Source organism: Triticum dicoccoides, chromosome 6A (assembly GCF_002162155.2).
Source record: "Triticum dicoccoides isolate Atlit2015 ecotype Zavitan chromosome 6A, WEW_v2.0, whole genome shotgun sequence".
Taxonomy (NCBI): Eukaryota; Viridiplantae; Streptophyta; class Magnoliopsida; order Poales; family Poaceae; genus Triticum; species Triticum dicoccoides.
Genome location: NC_041390.1, coordinates 183,066,169 through 183,085,892, shown reverse-complemented (window position 1 = coordinate 183,085,892; position 19,724 = coordinate 183,066,169). Strand labels below are relative to the sequence as shown.

At 43.0% G+C, this 19,724-nt stretch overlaps 1 long non-coding RNA gene across 1 annotated transcript; it reads left to right on the top strand.

The window, feature by feature from the left end:
* The first annotated feature begins 1,006 nt into the window (after positions 1-1,006).
* On the top strand, positions 1,007-2,819 carry LOC119314485. The gene is made up of 3 exons (XR_005152329.1): positions 1,007-1,389; positions 1,717-2,102; positions 2,574-2,819. It is a non-coding gene; the product is annotated as an uncharacterized LOC119314485 (long non-coding RNA).
* Positions 2,820-19,724: the final 16,905 nt, after the last annotated feature.

The window sequence follows — 19,724 nt, the reverse complement described above, 5'->3', positions numbered from 1 at the left end:
TGCATGTGATGTTTATCTTTTATGCATCTTGTTTTGCTTAGTACGACGATAGCATTATAAGATGATCTCTCAATAAATTTCAAGGTATAAGTGTTCTCCCTGAGTATGCACCGTTGCTACAGTTCGTCGTGCCGAGACACCACGTGATGATCGGGTGTGATAAGCTCTACGTTCACATACAACGGGTGCAAGCCAGTTTTGCACACGCAGAATACCTGGGTTAAACTTGACGAGCCTAGCATATGCAGATATGGCCTCGGACCACTGAGACCGAAAGGTCGAGCATGAATCATATAGTAGATATGATCAACATAGTGATGTTCACCATTGAAAACTACTCCATCTCACGTGATGATCGGACATGGTTTAGTTGATATGGATCACGTGATCACTTAGATGATTAGAGGGATGTCTACCTAAGTAGGAGTTCTTAAGTAATATGATTAATTGAACTTTAATTTATCATGAACTTAGTCCAGATAGTATTTGCATATCTATGTTGTAGATCAATTGCTTGCGTATAGCTTCCCCGTTTTATTTATGATATGTTCCTAGAGAAAACTAAGTTGAAAGTTGATAGTAGCAATGATGCGGACTAGGTCCATGATATGAGGATTATCCTCATTGTTGCACAAAAGAATTATGTCCTTGATGCACCACTAGGTGACATAACTATTGCAGGAGGAAATGCAGACATTATGAATGTTTGGCAAGCTCAGTATGATGACTACTTGATAGTTTAGTGCACTGTGACACCCATATATTTAAGGTCGTCCGTTTTCGTGATTTGAATGTTCCTAGCCGTCAAATTTAGTGTGTAGAGCGATCTGTCCTGCAACCTGGCCCATCTGTCTTGTGGGCTGCTGCTCCAGATGCTGAAACGAAGGCCTCTTGTGCACTGGGCCCGTTGGCCAGCCCATTCTACCGCGTGGGCTCGATCCATCGAAGGAGCTACGCGGGCGGTCTTCCTCCATCCCATCTCGAGCCTCCCGAGGGATTGCGGCGCAAGTGGGGATCAATCTCAGGAAAGGCTTGCCATTGATCGGTGCTGGAGGGATCGACCCGAGGTGAGGCATCCAGCCTCGATCTGGCGCGACGCACAGGAGGATCCGGCGATCGACAGGATCCCGCCTGTAGCAGATGGGCGACATTTCCTCTTTGCCATCGCTGTTACTCCTTGCCGCACCCACTCGTGGCCGTGGTGGCCAGGTTTTGCCTCCGCCTCCGACCTCGGCGCGACCCCTCCTTCCGCTTGCCTCCCCTCCCCCAGGAATGAGGAGGAGCACCCGGTGCCCCCGCCCCCGAGCTCGCCGACTGCGACGTCCTCCGGCCCAAGTTTGCTGCTACTGCTCCTCCTCTCCTCTATCCTCGTCTTCCCCAAGCATTAAGGTAATCTCACCTCTCATCAGCTGTCCTCTGCAATGTGCATTCCTGATTCCTATGATAATTTGGATGGTATCTCACCAACATGTTGATTTGAGTAAAGAAATAAGGAATAGTTTGAATACTTTAATGTCGGATTATTATACAAGTTTGAATTTTGTTTCAATCACTCAAAGGTTCTTTGCTTATTGTAAATTAAATCTGCTAGCTGGTTATATCATGTACCTTGTGCATCCTGAATACAATCTCACCAAGTATATTATTTGATATCTTTTGTTTTTTCACTGAATGTCAGTAATAGAGAACTAATTCAACAGGTCGCTTGGTGAATAGAGAGGGGCTGCAAGGGGAAGATACATGCAAGTTCAAATCTTGGGAGCTCAAGGTTTGTTCATCTAACACATCCCTGCTACAGTGCAGTTCTCTACCATTAGATGGCAATTGATTGTCTTCTTGTGGTTTGCCAATTGGAGAACAATAGGTTGCCATAAAAGAACAGAGTTTCGATTTTAATCTATGCATGTACTTTTGCCAACTATTGTCATGACCATACCTTACCACATTTTGTTGATGCATTTATCTATTATCTAGGTATTTGAAAAGACTTTCATGTTCAAGTGGGCTTCTTTAGATCTGTTGATGGCAGTTAGATTTCTATTTGCTGCAGTGACAAAGCATGATATATATGTTATCTTCCTGTTGGCCGTGCATAATCAAGTGTAAGTAATCCTTATTTATTTACTATTAAACATCATTGGAACTATATCTAATATCTATAAGCCTAAAAGATCACTATTTGGGTAGTTTAGTGGTTGAAAATAGTACTATGTCCTAGAAGGATTTTTTACAGTTAAGTACATTTTTTTAAACACGAGCATAGGAAGATTACAATTTAAATTGTGAAACTAAATTTGGAATAAGTATGAACTAAGCACGGTGCTATATATGCAAGGGTTTCTTAATGCTCTATCATGCTTTTTTGCACAATTTTTCTATAATGGACGTGATGCTCCATCAGCTTCCACATACGGCACTTGGAAAAGTAGTTAATGGTGGAAAAATGATTTGAACAATTATTGAGACATAACTGAGATGCAAAAGCATACTGATGGTTAGTATTTACTTGGTACCAGCCATTTGCAGTAATGTCAGTACTTATGTAACAAATACTTCTATCGTCGTCATTGCAGATCGAATAACCACACATTCCATTCTCGACAGCTCCTGAGAGAAGACGAATTCACTATTTCAGAAGGAAGGGAGCCCCTTAGTTTTACCTACATTCTTAAACACCCAAATACTATTTTATTATGATGTTTTTTAAACAGCCAAAAGCATGAGAGAACATCGAATTCTTGATTGCTAACAAAGGAGCACAATACAAGTTGATGGAGAGAAATACTGTTTTATTCTGATGTTTTCTAAAGTGCGCAACTAATAATGTATCGAAGTGGTACACCTAGAAGATAAACCTCAATATGCGGCGATGTTTGTAGATATTAAAAAGGAAATTTTGCTAGCTACACGAAATTCTTCTCATTGAATATATTAATTTATTATGATGTTTAGTTGCTACAATTTTGTGCTGGTTCTTCCATCTTGGAAGGCAAATTGTCCAATTGTATGCTGATAGCCTAACTAAGGTCGTTGGCTCTCCATGTTGTTTGGCACAAATGATTGTGAAACGTCACATTGGTCGTGAAAAGTTGAACTGGTGATCTCAAGAGAGAAATTCAATGTAGCTGAATTACAACTTTTTCTATTGCCTGTTAGTCTCATCTCCTACAGGAAAGGGTGAATTGCCAGTGCTTATACTCATAAACCGTCTCCTATGTATGCCTACTTTGTGTTTTTGATAACTACCAAATCATAAAGAATACTATTTTATGATCTATTACTATAGTCTATATAGACTACCCCTTTATAGGGCTGAATTATCCAAAGTTATGGCTATACATTGACCACTGTTATCCTATGTATGCGTTGCACTTTCAATGAGGCAGCTTCTTACAATATTAGGGGAAATCATCTATGATGCTGCCTTGATAATGATCAATTACCAAAAGGAATATCGAGCAATGTCTCAAACTCCATATCCAATGCCCTCATGTGTAAGACCTAAATTGAACCAAATTCAAGCTAAGACCCAAGTTTAACAAATTCAGTCCTCTCCCACCATTGCATTACTTGAATCTTTTACGGTCGTCCAATATACAAATGTAACTTCAATGTTTTTCTGCCACTATGTTTTATGACTATATATTTATAGAAATTCTATCATTCCATTGAAAAATAGATGGGCACGGCAACGCGTGCCATCGATGATCTAGTTTAAGCTACAGTGAACCTGTGCTAATGATACCACGTCACTCCGATTGCTGTTGCTAATCTAGCGTTAGTTTGAAACCGATTCGGAGTCAAATTCAAAATCAGGCAAACAATAAATTTTTCAAATATTAAAACAAAAATGTTATGGAGGTGTAAAATAATTCATAAGTAATATTGATGAAGAAACCAAGTTTTTATAAAATAGTTAAATGCACTAAGATAAATAAAGTAGTGGCTTAATCAATTAATTGTTGCCTTTTATAATTAGTAAAATGTTAGGCTATTTTATTTGGGTGCCATAATTAAAGGTGGCAGTAGTATTTTTAGCTATATTGATCTAGGAGCTATTTTTGTATTTTTAAAAGTTAAAGGTAAATTGAAACTATAGAGAAAAGTAAATAAACAGAAAAGAAAATGTAAAAGAAATAAACACCCTCCCAACTGGGCCTCGACCCAGCGGGCCACCAGGTCGGCCCATCTCCCGTTCTATAACCCCTACCCCCACCGAAACCTAACCCTAATCCGCACACGATCCCCACTCCCCCACTGTCTCTCGATCCCGTCTGGATCGGGGCCCCAGCGCCCGATCCCACCCACATCGTCGCCCCCCGTCGCCCCTCGCCGCCGTTCGCCGGATCACCCACCACCTCGTCGGACCGCCTCCCTACTGGACCGCTCCGTCCTCGACCTCCTCCTCGCCGGATTTGCGTCGCCGACCCGTCGCCCGACCCCGACTCCTCCCCGAGCCCGCCTCGCTCAACTACAGGGCTTTGTGAGCCTCTCCCCTTCTCCTCTTTGCCTCCCTCACCTTCTCGCTAGTTTGCCGTGGCCGCGCCGTGCTCGCGGGCACTGCCGCCCCGCTTGTGTCCCGCCACGCCGCTTTGCCTCGGTGCCTACTCGCGCGCCGTGCTGCTGTCGACCGCGCCTCTCAGCCTATCCGGCTCCGCACGCGCGCCTCCCTGCCCTTCATCGCCGTCGGACGTCGCTCCCCGCCCGCCTCCGGTGTACGCTGCCATGGCGCCCACTCTCCCTCCTCCCTCGCGTGCCCCCGCCGTTCCGCTGCGCCCATCGCCCCCTGTGCGTGCCGCCGCCGCGCCTCGCCCATCCACCTGGCCATGCTCGCCTGCGCCGCTCGAGCTTCATGCGCGTGCGCTCGCCGCAGCTGCTGACGCTGCCGCCGCCCCTGCTAGTACTGTGCGCGCCCGTCGTCCCCTCCGTGCCTCAACCACTGCTCCGCTCGCTGGCCGCCACTCCTTCGCCTCCCCGTGCAGCCTTGCCGCCCGCTGCCCGGTGCCGTGGTGCCCGTGACCAGCCGGCCGAGCAAAGGCACGCGCTGGCCCTGGCCGCCGGCGCTTGTGCCCGCGCGCCCCCGTGTCTAGGCGCCCGTGCACCCACACCCGGTAGCCCACCCATTTACCCCCTATGCCGTTGACAACAGCCCCCCACCCCCAGAACAAAAAAAGGAGAATTAAAAAAGAATTTAAAATAAATAAATAAATTTATTTATTAATTAATTAGTGAATTAATTAAGTTAATTAATTCTATTAACTAAACTACTCCCTCCATCACAGTTTAAAGGGCGTACCTCACATCTCTCTCGGCCCAAGGTTGCTAGCGATTGGCAGGAATAACTGATGTCCTAGAGCTGCGGTGTAACATCCCAAATTTTCAATTTGGAATGTTATACATTAGATCATCATGCATATCATATTTTATTTGCTTTTGGGTTTTGATCCTAGAAAATTCTAAGCAACTAAGGACCCACAGAGAGAGTTGGGGATTTTGTTATTTTCATATTTGAGTTTTCTCAAATTTTGGAAATAGGATCATTTGATTTTATTTATTTTATCATCAATTATTTCTATTACAAAAATATGAGAGAGGGAATAAAATGACTTTCCCAAAATATAGAGATATTGAGGATTTAATAATAAAATCAAATAAGATTTATTTCAGAGTTTTTTGGTGTTTTTATTTGAATATAGGAAAAATGCGCGTTTTTCAAAATTGCATTTGGGGCCCAAATAAATGTTCACTTTGTCGGGCTTGATTTTAGAAGCCCGAGAAAATTTATTTCGGGATTTTTGGAGTCCGTTTAGTATTTATTTTTATTTATTTTCTGAGCGTAATTATTTAAAAAAACGCAACCGACTACGGGCCGTAACCGGCCAGGACTCCGCCTGGCCGGGGCTTTATAAGCCGCGCCTCGGGCCCGAGCCAGCCCACCAGCCGCCGCCGCCCGAACCCTAACCCTAACCCTAGCGCGCCCTAGCCGCCGCCGCCGCCAGCCGCCGCCGCCTTGTCGCCGACCCGCCGGAGCTGCCGCTGCATGTCGCACGAGGTTCGCTGCACCTCAAAATCCGTGCCATTTTAAAAAAACGATTGGTTTTCGTCGGTTTTATTTTTTTCGGTTTTTTTGGTTTAGGTTAATAACGAACGTTCGTTCGTTAATCCATTCGTCGTTTTCTTTTCTCGGATTAAATCCGCGATTTTTCTGATCGCGATTCCTGATCCGATTTTCGTTTCAGTTTAACTTTTCGCTCGTTTATCGGAATCAGGCGATTCAGGCGTCTGGAGTTTCGTCTCGAAACCCTCTATCCGAATAATCTACTTAAACAAGTTTTTGCTATTGTAAAATTTGACTTAGATCCAGATTTCTAGAACGAAGTTGTTCTCTTTCGCCGTTTGACTTTCTTTGCTTCGTTCGATTTGATTCTTTTTGCCAACTGGAGTTCTTAAGTTGAACCTTCTGGTTAGATCTCTTATTTGAGTTTTACCCGTGCATTAGATGAGTACTTATTGTATGCTTGTTTGTTTGTCTGTGATAGAGTACCCGGAGTGCGCCGCCTGTTACTTCGAATCGTTAGGTTTCTCGGATCATCAGCAAGGCAAGTAACACTTTGATCATACCTTTTCTACTACCCAATTTTATTGCATTAGATCAATCCTCACACATTGCGTGATTAGGATCTAAATAAATTGTGGGATGGGAAGTAGATGAGGTAGTACCTATTACCTGTTTATTATCAAACCTTTGGGAGTTACTTCTACGTTTACTTATTATGCCATGCTATGCTAGTAGACGTGGATTGGTGAGTGAAATCCATGACCGTTGTGAGTTTGTAAATTAAAGGTTTATCTAAGGTGGCAACTTAAACACACATCTGGGTGGATTGAGGCACCTGGGAATTCCAGGACTTGCCTGTTTTTTTGGACCGCCACCCAGGCTCAAAGGGATCATGAGACTATTCATACTAGAAACTTCCGTGTGTAGCCACAAGCTATTATGGGCTCTAGCATAGTTGACTAAGTTGTGCGAACTCTTACAGTGGTAGACTAGCAGATGTAGGGGATGTAGGTGGTACGGTCTACCCGATCGTAAGGTGCTAGCGCTTCTGAAAGACTATGTCTCGGTCATCCGTCTTCTCAAACACCATGTAGTGCGAGAAAACAAACGGAGGCGATCGAGTCTTGTGGGGAAAAGTGCGCAAACCTCTGCAGAGTGTAATAAACTAATCATGGTTAGCCGTGTCCCCGGTTATGGACATCTTGAGTATCTAGTACTTGGATTATAATGTGAATCTCATCATGTTACTTTAATTAATATTGTTGGGTTTTAATGATGTTACTTAATTGGGATTGAGAATGCTGTCAACCATTCTCAATGTTTAACAACTACCATTAGTTAAATAAAATTATTCCTTTGAAGTAGGGAAAAATTGGCTTTACGCAAAAACTGTAACCGTAGAGCTTTCCACCAGCCAAATATGCATATAGTATAGCTGTTGCATTCCATTACTCTCTATGTGTTACCTTGCCAGCATATTCCATGTGCTGACCCGTTTACGGGCTGCAATGTTAATGTGGCAGACTTTTCAGACGATGATTAAGGAGTTTTTAGGTCGTGGTTCTATACTCAGTGATGCCGTTGGAGTTGATGGACTCACTTATCTTCCAAGCCTTCCGATGTTATCGTTATTAGATGGCCTTAAGCCATATTTATTGTAATAAGTTCTCTTTTGAGACGCTCGATGTAATAAGTGTGTGATTGCTACTCTGCTATAAATCCTCCGAGTATTGTGTGGTGTCAGCATTACTGATCCAGGGATGACACCGGAGCACAGAGATCAGACTGTTTGAGGTCTGGTCGCTACATGCGGTAGTTAAGGATATGCGCCTAATTAGTCACCAAACAAACACATAGTAACCTCCCCATCCAGTAAATGAAGGAAACCATCGCATGCATTGGTGGAGTAATTTCAGTTCACACCATGCGTGCGCACCAGGAAGGCAAGCAGAAGGAGCTAATTCCTCCCAAAACGATGCAATTAATAGGCTAATTAAAGACATGCGCCCTATTTCCCTCTAATTGTGAAAAATTCTGGTTTTGAAGATACGCCCTTTAAACTGTGATGGAGGGAGTAATTGAATCTAATTAACCTAATCTTTTAGTTAAGCTAATTAACCTAGTTAAACTCTGTCAATGACAGCGGGACCTAGCTGTTAGTTTGACTGGTCAATGGTCAGAATTGACCACTGACGTCATGATGATGTTATAAATGCTTTTCGATTAAATTAATTCCGTTAATTCTAGAAAATTGATTAAATCTTTTAAAATTAATATAAAATAAACTATAGCTCGGATGGAAAAACTTTATACATGAAAGTTGCTCAGAACGGCGAGAGGAATCCGAATACGCAGCCCGTTCGTCCGCCACACGTCCCTAGCATAGTGAACATGCAACTTTCCCCCTCCGGCCCGCCTGTCCGAAAACGCGAAACACCGGCATACTTTCCCGGATGTTTTCCCCCTTCGCCGGTATCACCTCCTACTACATTAGGGCACACCTGACACCGTTACTTGTCATGTCATGCATCATCATGCTTATGTATGCATTATATTTATTGTTTCTTCCCCCTCTTCTCTTGTTAGACACCGAGACCGATGTCGCTGCTACCGAGTACGACTACGGTGTTGACGATCCCTCCTTACCAGAGCAACCAGGCAAGCCCCCCTTGATCACCAGATATTGCCTATTCTTCTCTCTACTGCTTGCATTAGAGTAGTGTAGCATGTTACTACTTTCCATTAATCCTATCCTTATGCATAGCATGTCCTTGTTACTTCTGTTGTTACCTTTACCTGCAATCCTAAATGCTTAGTATAGGATGCTAGTTTATCATCAGTGGCCTTACACTCTTGTCCTGTCTGCCATGCTATACTACTGGGCCGTGATCACTTCAGGCGGTGATCACGGGTACATATGTTATATACTTTTACATACTTATGTTACTGTTTGGAGATGGGGCTGAAGGGGCTGGTGGTTCCATCCAGGTAGTGATGGGCCTGGGTTCCCGACAGCCCCCTGATGGTTACTTCGTGGTGGAGCGACAGGGCAGGTTGAGACCACCTAGGAGAGAGGTGGGTCTGGCCCTGGTCGGCATCCGCGGTTAATTCAATTAACACGCTTAACGAGATCTGGGTATTTGATCTGAGTCTGGCCACTGGCGTATATGCACTAACCAACTACGTGGGAACAATTATGGGCACTCGACGTTGTGGTATCAGCCGAAGCCTTCTTGACGTCAGTGATTGAGCGGCATGCGCCAGATTGGACTGGAACGCCTGCTCTTGTATTAGGGAGGCTAGGTCTGCTTCGAGCCGCCCACACAATGTGCAGGTGTGCAATAGGCGATGGTCCCAGACCCCTGCGCCATAGGATTTAGACCGGCGTGCTGACCTCTCTGTTGTGCCTAAGTGGGGCTGCGATGTGTTGATCTTTCGAGGCCGGGCATGACCCAGGAAAGTGTGTCCGGACAAAGAGGATCGAGCGTGTTGGGAAATGTGGTGCACCCTTGCAGGGAAGTTTATCTATTCGAATAGCTGTGTCCCTCGGTAAAAGGATGACCTAGAGTTGTACCTCGACCTTATGACAACTAGAACCAGATACTTAATAAAACACACCCTTTCAAGTGCCAGATACACCCGGTGATCGCTCTCTCACGGGGCGACGAGGGGAGGATCGTCGGGTAGGATTATGCTATACGGTGATACTTGGTTAACTTACCATCTACTCTCTTCTACTGCTTCAAGATGGAGGCTGCCAGAAGCGTAGTCTTTGATAGGACTAGCTGTCCCCCTCTTATTCTGGCATTCTGCGGTTCAGTCCACATATACTACCCATTTCAGTGATACCAATGCATATGTAGTGTAGTTCCTTGCTTGCGAGTACTTTGGATGAGTACCCACGGTTGCTTTGCTCGCTCTTTTTCCCCTTTCTCTATCCGGTTGTTGCGACCAGACATTGGAGCCCAGGAGCCAGACACCACCGTCGACGATGACTCCTACTACACTGGAGGTTCCTACTACTACATGCAGGCCGCTGACGACGATCAGGAGTAGTTTAGGAGGATCCCAGGCAGGAGGCATGCGCCTCTTTCGATCTGTATACCAGTTTGTGCTAGCCTTCTTAAGGCAAACTTGTTTAACTTATGTCTGTACTCAAATATTGTTGCTTCCGCTGACTCTTGTGTCTTCGAGCATTTGTATTCGAGCCTTCGAGGCCCCTGGCTTGTAATATAAAGCTTGTATTATTTTAATTTGTGTCTAGAGTTGTGTTGTGATATCTTCCCGTGAGTCCTTGATCTTGATCGTTCACATTTGCGTGTATGATTATTGTACGGTCAAATCGAGGGCGTCACATGCACCATGCTTTACGGCTTAGAACCAGGACTTCAAAAAAGTTTTGAATGCCATGGAGCATATAAGATGTTCCAAGAGATGAAATTGGTATTTCAGACTCATGCCCAAGTCGAGAGGTATGAGACCTCTAACAAGTACTTTGCCTACAAGATGGAGGAGAATAGCTCAACCAGTGAGCATATGCTCAGAATGTTTGAGTACTACAATCGCTTGAATTAAGTGGGAGTTAATCTTCCAGATAAGATAGAGATTTATAGAGTTCTCTAGTCACTATCACCAAGTTACTGGAACTTCGTGATGAACTATAATATGCAAGGGATGACGAAAACGATTCCTAGGCTCTCCACGATGCTAAAATCGGTGAAGGTAGAAATCAAGAAAGAGCATCAAGTGTTGATGGTTTACAAGACCACTAGTTTTAAGAAAAAGGGCAAAGGAAAATAAAGGGAACTTCAAGAAAGAATGGCAAGCAATTTGCCACTCCCGTGAAGAAACCCAAAGCTAGACCTAAGCCTGAAACTGAGTGCTTCTACTTCAAAGGGAATGGTCACTGGAAGCGGAACTACCCCAAATACTGGGAGGATAAGAAGGATGGAAAAGTGAAAGGTATATTTGATATACATGTTATTGATGTGTACTTTACTAGTGTTCATAGTAACCCCAGGGTATTTGATACCGGTTCAGTTGCTAAGATTAGTAACTTGAAACAGGAGTTACAACATAAACAGAGACTAGTTAAGGACGAGGTGACGATGTGTGTTGGAAGTTATTCCAAGGTTGATAAGATCACCATCGCACACTCCCTTTACCTTCGGGATTAGTGTTGAACCTGAAATAAATGTTATTTGGTGTTTTCGTTGAGCATGAATATGATTGGATCATGTTCATTGCAATACGGTTATTCATTTAATTCAAAGAATAATTGTTGTTCTATTTACATGAATAAAACCTTCTATGGTCATACACTCAATGTAAATTATTAACTGAATCTCGATAACAGTGATACACATAATATTGATGCCAAAAGATGCAAAGTTAATAATGATAGTGCAACTTATTTGTGGCACTGCCGTTTAGGTCATATTGGTGTAAAGCACATGAAGAAACTCCATGTTGATGGGCTTTTGGAATCACTTGATTATGAATCACTTGATGCTTGTGAACCATGCCTCATAGGCAAGATGACTAAAGACTCCATTCTTTGGAACAATGGAGCGACCACTGACTTATTGGAAATAATACAGACCGATGTATGAGGTCCGATGAGTGTTGAGGCTCGTGGCAGGTGTCGTTATTTTCTGACCTTTATAGATGATTTGAGCAGATATGAGTATGTCTACTTAATGAAACACAAGTCCGGAACGTTTGAAAAGTTCAAAGAATTTCAGAGTGAAGTGGAGAATCATCGTAACAATAAAATAAAGTTTCTATGATCTGAACGTGGAGACGAAATATTTGAGTTACGAGTTTGGCCTTCATTTGAAACAATGCCAAATAGTTTCGCAACTCACGCCACCTGGAACACCACAATGTAATGGTGTGTCCAAACGCCGTAACCGTACTTTATTAGATATGGTGCGATCTATGATGTCTCTTACCGATTTACCATTATCATTTTGGGGGTTGTGCATTAGAGACAGTTGCATTCACGTTAAATAGGGCACCATATAAATCCGTTGAGATGACACCGTATGAACTATGGTTTGGCAAGAAACCAAAGCTGTCGTTTCTTAAAGTTTGGGGTTGCGATGCTTATGTGAAAAAGTTTCAGCCTGATAAGCTCAAACCCAAATCGGAGAAGTGCGTCTTCATAGGATACCCGAAGAAACTATTGGGTACACCTTCTATCACAGATCCGAAGGCAAGATCTTTGTTGCTAAGAGTGGATCCTTTCTAGAGAAGGAGTTTCTCTCAAAAGAAGTGAGTGGGAGGAAAGTAGAACTTGATGAGGTAATTGTATCTTCTCCCGAATTGGAAAGTAGTTCATCACAGAAATCAGTTCCAATGATGCCTACACCATTAGTGAGGAAGTTCATGATGATGATCATGAAACTTCAGATCAAGTTACTACTGAACCTTGTAGGTCAACCAGAGTACGTTCCGCACCAGACTGGTACGGTAGTCCTGTTTTGGAAGTCATGCTACTAGACCATGATGAACCTACGAACTATGAGGAAGCGATGATGACCCCAGATTCCATGAAATGGCTTAAGGCCATGAAATCTGAGATGGGATCCATGTATGAGAACAAAGTATGGACTTTGATTGACTTGCCCGATGATCCGTGAGCCATTCAGTATAAATGGATCTTCAAGAGGAAGACGGACACTGGTAGTAGTGTTACTATCTACAAAGCTCGAATTGTCGCGAAAGGTTTTCGGCAAGTTCAAGGTGTTGACTACGATGGGATTTTGCCACTCGTATCGATGCTTAAAAGTCTGTCCAAATCATGTTAGCAGTTGCCGCATTTTATGAAAACTGGCAAGTGGATGTCAAAACTACATTCCTTAATGGATTTATTAAAGAAGAGTTGTATATGATACAAGCAGAAGGTTTTGTCAATCCTAAAGGTGCTAACAAAGTGTGCAAGCTCTAGCGATCCATCTATGGACTGGTGCAAGCATCTCGGAGTTGGAATATACGCTTTGATGAGTTGATCAAAGCATATAGTTTTATACAGACTTTTGGAGAAGCTTGTATTTACAAGAAAGTGAGTGGGAGCTCTGTAGCATTTCTGATATTATATGTGGATGACATATTGTTGATCAGAAATGATACTGAATTTCTGGATAGCATAAAAGGATACTTGAATAAGAATTTTTCAATGAAAGACCTCGGTAAAGCTGCTTACATATTGGGCATCAAGATCTATAGAGATAGATCAATACTCTTGATAAATTTTTCAATAAGTACATACCTTGACAAGTTTTTGAAGTACTTGAAAATGGATCAGTGAAAGAAGGAGTTCTTGCCTGAGTTGTAAGGTGTGAAGTTCAGTAAAGACTCAAAAACCAGACCACATCAGGAAATAGAAAGAAAATGAAAAGTCATTCCCTATGCCTCAGTCATAGGTTCTATAAAGTATGCTATGCCCTAGAGGCAATAGTGCAAGTGGGAGATTGACTCTAGTGCAAGTGGGAGATTGAAGGAATTATGCCCTAGAGGCAATAGTAAAGTTGTTATTTATATTTCCTTATATTATGATAAATGTTTATTATTCATCCTAGAATTGTATTAACTAGAAACTTAGTACATGTGTGAATACATAGACAAACAGAGTGTCCCTAGTATGCCTCTACTTCACTATCTCGTTAATCAAGGATGGTTTAGTTTCCTAGCCATGGACATGTGTTGTCATTTGATGAATGGGATCACATCATTAGAGAATGATGTGATGGACTAGATCCATCAGTTAGCTTAGCACTATGATCGTTTAGTTTATTGCTATTGCTTTCTTCATGACTTATACATGTTCCTATGACAATGAGATTATGCAACTCCCGAATACCAGAGGAACACCTTGTGTGCTATCAAACATCACAACGTAACTGGGTGATTATAAAGATGCTCTACAAGTGTCTTCGATGGTGTTTGTTGAGTTGGCATAGATCAAGATTAGGATTTGTCACTCAGTGTATTGGAGAGGTATCTCTAGGCCCTCTCGATAATGCACATCACTATGAGCCTTGCAAGCAATGTGACTAATGAGTTAGTCACGGGATGATGCATTACGGAATGAGTAAAGAGACTTGCCGGTGACGAGATTGAACTAGGTATGATAATAGCGATGATTGAATCTCGGGCAAGTAACATACCGATGACAAAGGGAACAACGTATGCTGTTATGCGATTTGACCGATAAAGATCTTCGTAGAACACTACTGCAGGAGACTGCTAACGCGACACTACGATCATAGACCCTTTGCCGAAATTGTGTGCGATGCAATAATCACAAACGGTGGTGTAAAAAATCGTCAAAGTAGGTGCAAAACATTTGTGATGATGGATGCATCAAACACAGTTAAGATTTTAGTTGCGTGTGTGATGCAAGGCATACGGTTAATCCATTCAAACTGTCTGCGATGAGGCAGAACAACAAAAATGGGCAGCCATAACAATGTGTGTGCGATGTAGGACACATGGTTAATCCATTCGAACTGTTTGCGATGAGGTAGAACAACAGAAACGGGCAGCCATATCAATGTATGTGCGATATATGGCATACGATTAACTCGGATGAACTATTTTTGATTAGGGAACACAACAGAAACGGTTCAACTAAACAAGATGTGTGTGATATGCAGCATATAGTTCACATGGATGAACTGTTTGCGATGAGCCAAAAGAACACAAACGAGTCATGTAAAAAAGATGTGTGTGGTACGTGGCAAACAACCGACTCGAATGAACTATTTGCAAAGAGAAATTACAACACAGACGGTCAATACAATTACTTCGTGTGTGATTCTATGCAAACTAGTTGCTTGCGGTGGCTAGGAGTATCGCACAAGATGCGTCTGCGAGTACTCGTGTGCAATGATTAGTATGTTACACATACGTTTCCTTATGTGAACATGTGTGTGAATTTCCAATATGGACAGTTAATATGCAAATGCCTTCTGGACATCGGGCACATGATTAAACTCAATGAACTATGTACGATAATAATACTTTCCATGAAAATTTATGAACTTGGGTAACAACATTTGAGTAACTGTAGCGACCAGACCTAAAACAGTCCAATCTCTATGCTCAGGTGTCATCCCTGGATCAGTAATGCTCACACCACAAAGTACTTGAAGGATTTATAATAGAGTAGCAATCACACACTTATTACATCGAGTGTCTCAAAAGAGAACTTATTACAATAAATATGGCTTAAGGCCATCTAATAACGATAACAGTGGAAGGCTTGGAAGATAAGTGAGTCCGTCAACTCCAACGGCATCACTGAGTATAGAACCACGACCTAAAAGCACCTTAATCATCGTCTGAAAAGTCTGCAACATTAACGTTGCAGCCCGAAATGGGTCAGCACATGGAATATGCTGGCAAAGTAACACATAGAGAGTAATGGAATGAAATAGGCTATTCTATATGCATATTTGGCTGGTGGAAAGCTCTATGGTTACAGTTTTGCATAAAGCCAATTTTTCCCTACTGCAAAGGAATAAATTGTTTTTAACTATCATCGTAGTTGTTAAACATTGAGAATGGTTGAGAGCATTCTCAATCCCAATTAAGCATCATCATTAAACAAAACCCAATAAAATTAATTTTAGAGTAACATGATGAGATTCACATGATAATCCAAGTACTAGATACTCAAGATGTCCATAACCGGGGACACGGCTAACCATGATTAGTTTATACACTCTGTAGAGGTTTGCGCACTTTTCCCCACAAGACTCGATCGCCTCCGTTTGATTTCTCGCACTACATGGTGTTTGGGAAATGGATGACCGAGACATAATCTTTCAGAAGCGCTAGCACCTTACGATCGGGTAGACCGTTACACCTACTTTCCCCTACATCTGCTAGTCTACCACTATAAGAGTTCGCACAACTTAATCAACTATGCTAGAGCCCATAGTAGCTTGTGGCTGCACACGGAAGTTTGTAGCATGAATAATCTCATGATCCCTTTGAGCCTGTGTGCCGGTCCATAAAAAATTCAGGCAATCGCTGGAATACCCAGGTGCCTCAATCCACCTAGATGTGTATTTAAGTTGCCGCCTTAGATAAACCATTAATTTAACAATCTCACATCTGTCATGGATACACTCACCCAATCCACGTCTACTAGCATAGCATGGCAGAATAAGCAAACGTAGAAGTAACTCCCAAAGGTTTGATAATAAAAGGTAATAGGTACTACCTCATCTACTTCCCAAACCCACAATTTAATTAGATCCTAATCATGCGATGTGTGAGGATTGATCTAATGCAATAAAAACTGGGTAATTGGAAGTATGATCAAAGTGTTACTTCCCTTGCTGATGATCCGCAAAACCTAGCGATTCGAAGTAGCAAGCGGCGGACTCCGGGTACTCTATCGCAAACAAACAAGCATACAATAAGTACTCATCTAATGCACAGGTAAAACTCGAATAAAAGATCTAACCAGAAAGTTCAACTTAAGAACTCCGGTTGGCAAAAAGAATCAAATCGAACGAAGCAACGAAAGACAAACAACAAAAGAAACAGGCTTCGTCTACTATTCTGGATCTAGGGCATTTTTTACAGTGCAAAAACTTGTTTGAGTTGGTTAAACAGAAAGAGGGTTTTGAGACGAAACTCCAGGTGCTTGAATCGCCTGATTCCGATAAACGAGCGAAAAGTTAGACTAAAACGAAAATCGGATCAGGAATCGTGATCAGAGAAATCGCGGATTTAATCCGAGAAAAAGAAAAATGACAAACGTTCGTTAAAACGAACGAACGGACGAACGCTCGCTAATTAAATAAACCGGAAAACAGATCTCTTTGTGAAAAACCGAAACTAAAAAAACGAACAAAACCGACGGAAAACCGATCGGTTTCCTAAAACAACCGGCGGCGAAAAACTACCTCCGGCGGCGGCGGATCGGGCGATCCGGCGAGGCGGCGTGGCGGCGGTCCGGCGGGCGGGGTGGCGGCGCGGGCAGCGGCGGGGGAGGGGGGGGGAGGTGGGGCGGCTGGGCTGGCCTCGGGCCTTGGCGGCGCTATTTGAAGGCCCGGCCAGGCGAAGTCCTGGCCGGTTACGGGCCAAAGTCGGTTCAGACTCTTTTTTTTAAATAATTACGCTCAGAAAAAAAACAAAAGGAATACTAAACGGACTCCAAAAATCCCGAAATAAATTTTCCCCGGCTTCTAAAATCAAGCCGCACATGATGAACATTTATTTGGGGCCTAAGTGCAATTTTGAAAAACACGCATTTTTCCCTAATTCAAATAAAATAGCAAATAAAACCAAAATAAAATCTTATTTGATTTTTTTATTAAATCCTCAATATTTCTTTATTTTCGGAAAGTCATTTTATTCCCTCTCTCATATTTTTGTAATAGAAATAATTGAAGATAAAATAAATAAAATCAAATGATCCTATTTTCAAAATTTGAGAAAACTCAAATATGAAAATAACGAAATCCCCAACTCTCTCCAAGGGTCCTTGAGTTGCGTAGAATTTTCTAGGATCAACCAAAATGCAATAAAATATGATATGCAATGATGTCTAGTGTATGACATTCCAAATTGAAAATTTGGGATGTTACAAACCTACCCCCCTTAAGATGAATCTCGCCCTCGAGATTCGGGTTGGCTAGAAAATAGGTGAGGGTGGTCCTTCAGCAATTCTTCCTCTCGCTCCCAGGTGGCTTCATCCTCCGTGTGGTGGCTCCATTGAACTTTGCAAAACTTGATAACCTTGCTGCGGGTGACTCGACTGGCATACTCTAGAATCTTGACTAGTTTCTCCTCATAGTTCAAATCACTGTCCAACTGAATTGCCTCTAGTGGCACTGTATCTCTCAGCGGTATATCAGCCATCTCTGCGTGGCACTTCTTCAACTGGGAAACATGGAATACATCGTGAACTCCTGACAATCCTTCGGGCAATTCCTGTAGGGGAACGTAGTAATTTCAAAAAAAATCCTACGCACACGCAAGATCATGGTGATGCATAGCAACGAGAGGGGAGAGTGTTGTCCACGTACCCTCATAGACCGAAAGCGGAAGCGTTAGCACAACGCGGTTGATGTAGTTGTACGTCTTCACGATCCGACCAATCAAGTACCGAACGCACGACACCTCCGAGTTCTGCACACGTTCAACTCGATGACGTCCCTCGAACTCCGATCCAGCCGAGTGTTGAGGGAGAGTTTCGTCAGCACGACGGTGTGGTGACGATGATGATGTTCTACCGATGCAGGGCTTTGCCTAAGCACCGCTACATTATGATCGAGGTGGATTATGGTGGAGGGGGGAACCGCACACGACTAAGAGATCAAGAGATCAATTGTTGTGTCTTTGGGGTGCCCTGCCCCGTATATAAAGGAGTGGAGGAGGGGGAGGGCCAGCCCTCTCTATGGCGCGCCCTAGGGGAGTCCTACTCCCACCGGGAGTAGGATTCCCCCTTTCCTAGTAGAACTAGGAGCCCTTCCAAGTAGTAGGAGTAGGAGGGAAGGAAAGGGAAGGGGAAAGGAGAAGGAAGGAAGGGCCCCCCCTTCCTAGTCCAATTCGGACCAGCCCATGGGGAGGGGTGCGGCCACCCTTTGAGGCCTTTCTCTCCTTTCCCGTATGGCCCATTAAGGCCCAATACGAATTCCCGTAACTCCCCGGTACTCCCAAAAATACCCAAATCACTCGGAACCTTTCCGGTGTCCGAATATAGTCGTCCCATATATCGATATTTACGTCTCAACCATTTCGAGACTCCTCATCATGTCCCCGATCTCATCCGGGACTCTGAACTCCTTCGGTAGATCAAAACACATAAACTCATAATATAACCGTCATCGAACTTTAAGCGTGCGGACCCTACGGGTTCGAGAACTATGTAGACATGACCGAGACACGTCTCCGGTCAATAACCAATAGCGGAACCTGGATGCTCATATTGGCTCCCACATATTCTACAAAGATCTTTATCGGTCAAACCGCATAACAACATACATTGTTCCTTTGTCATCGGTATGTTACTTGCCCGAGATTCGATCATCGGTATCTCAATACCTAGTTCAATCTCGTTACTGGCAAGTCTCTTTACTCGTTCTGTAATACATCAACCCACAACTAACTCATTAGTTGCAATGCTTGCAAGGCTTAAGTGATGTGCATTACCGAGTGGGCCCAGAGATACCTCTCCGACAATCGGAGTGACAAATCCTAATCTCGAAATACGCCAACCCAACAAGTACCTTCGGAGACACCTGTAGAGCACCTTTGTAATCACCCAGTTACGTTGTGACGTTTGGTAGCACACAAAGTGTTCCTCCGGTAAACAGGAGTTGCATAATCTCATAGTCATAGGAACATGTATAAGTCATGAAGAAAGCAATAGCAACAAACTAAACGATCAAGTGCTAAGCTAACGGAATGGGTCAAGTCAATCACATCATTCTCCTAATGATGTGATCCCGTTAATCAAATGACAACTCATGTCTATGGTTAGGAAACATAACCATCTTTGATCAACGATCTAGTCAAGTAGAGGCATACTACTGACACTCTGTTTGTCTATGTATTCACACATGTATTATGTTTCCAGTTAATACAATTCTAGCATGAATAATAAACATTTATCATGATATAAGGAAATAAATAATAACTT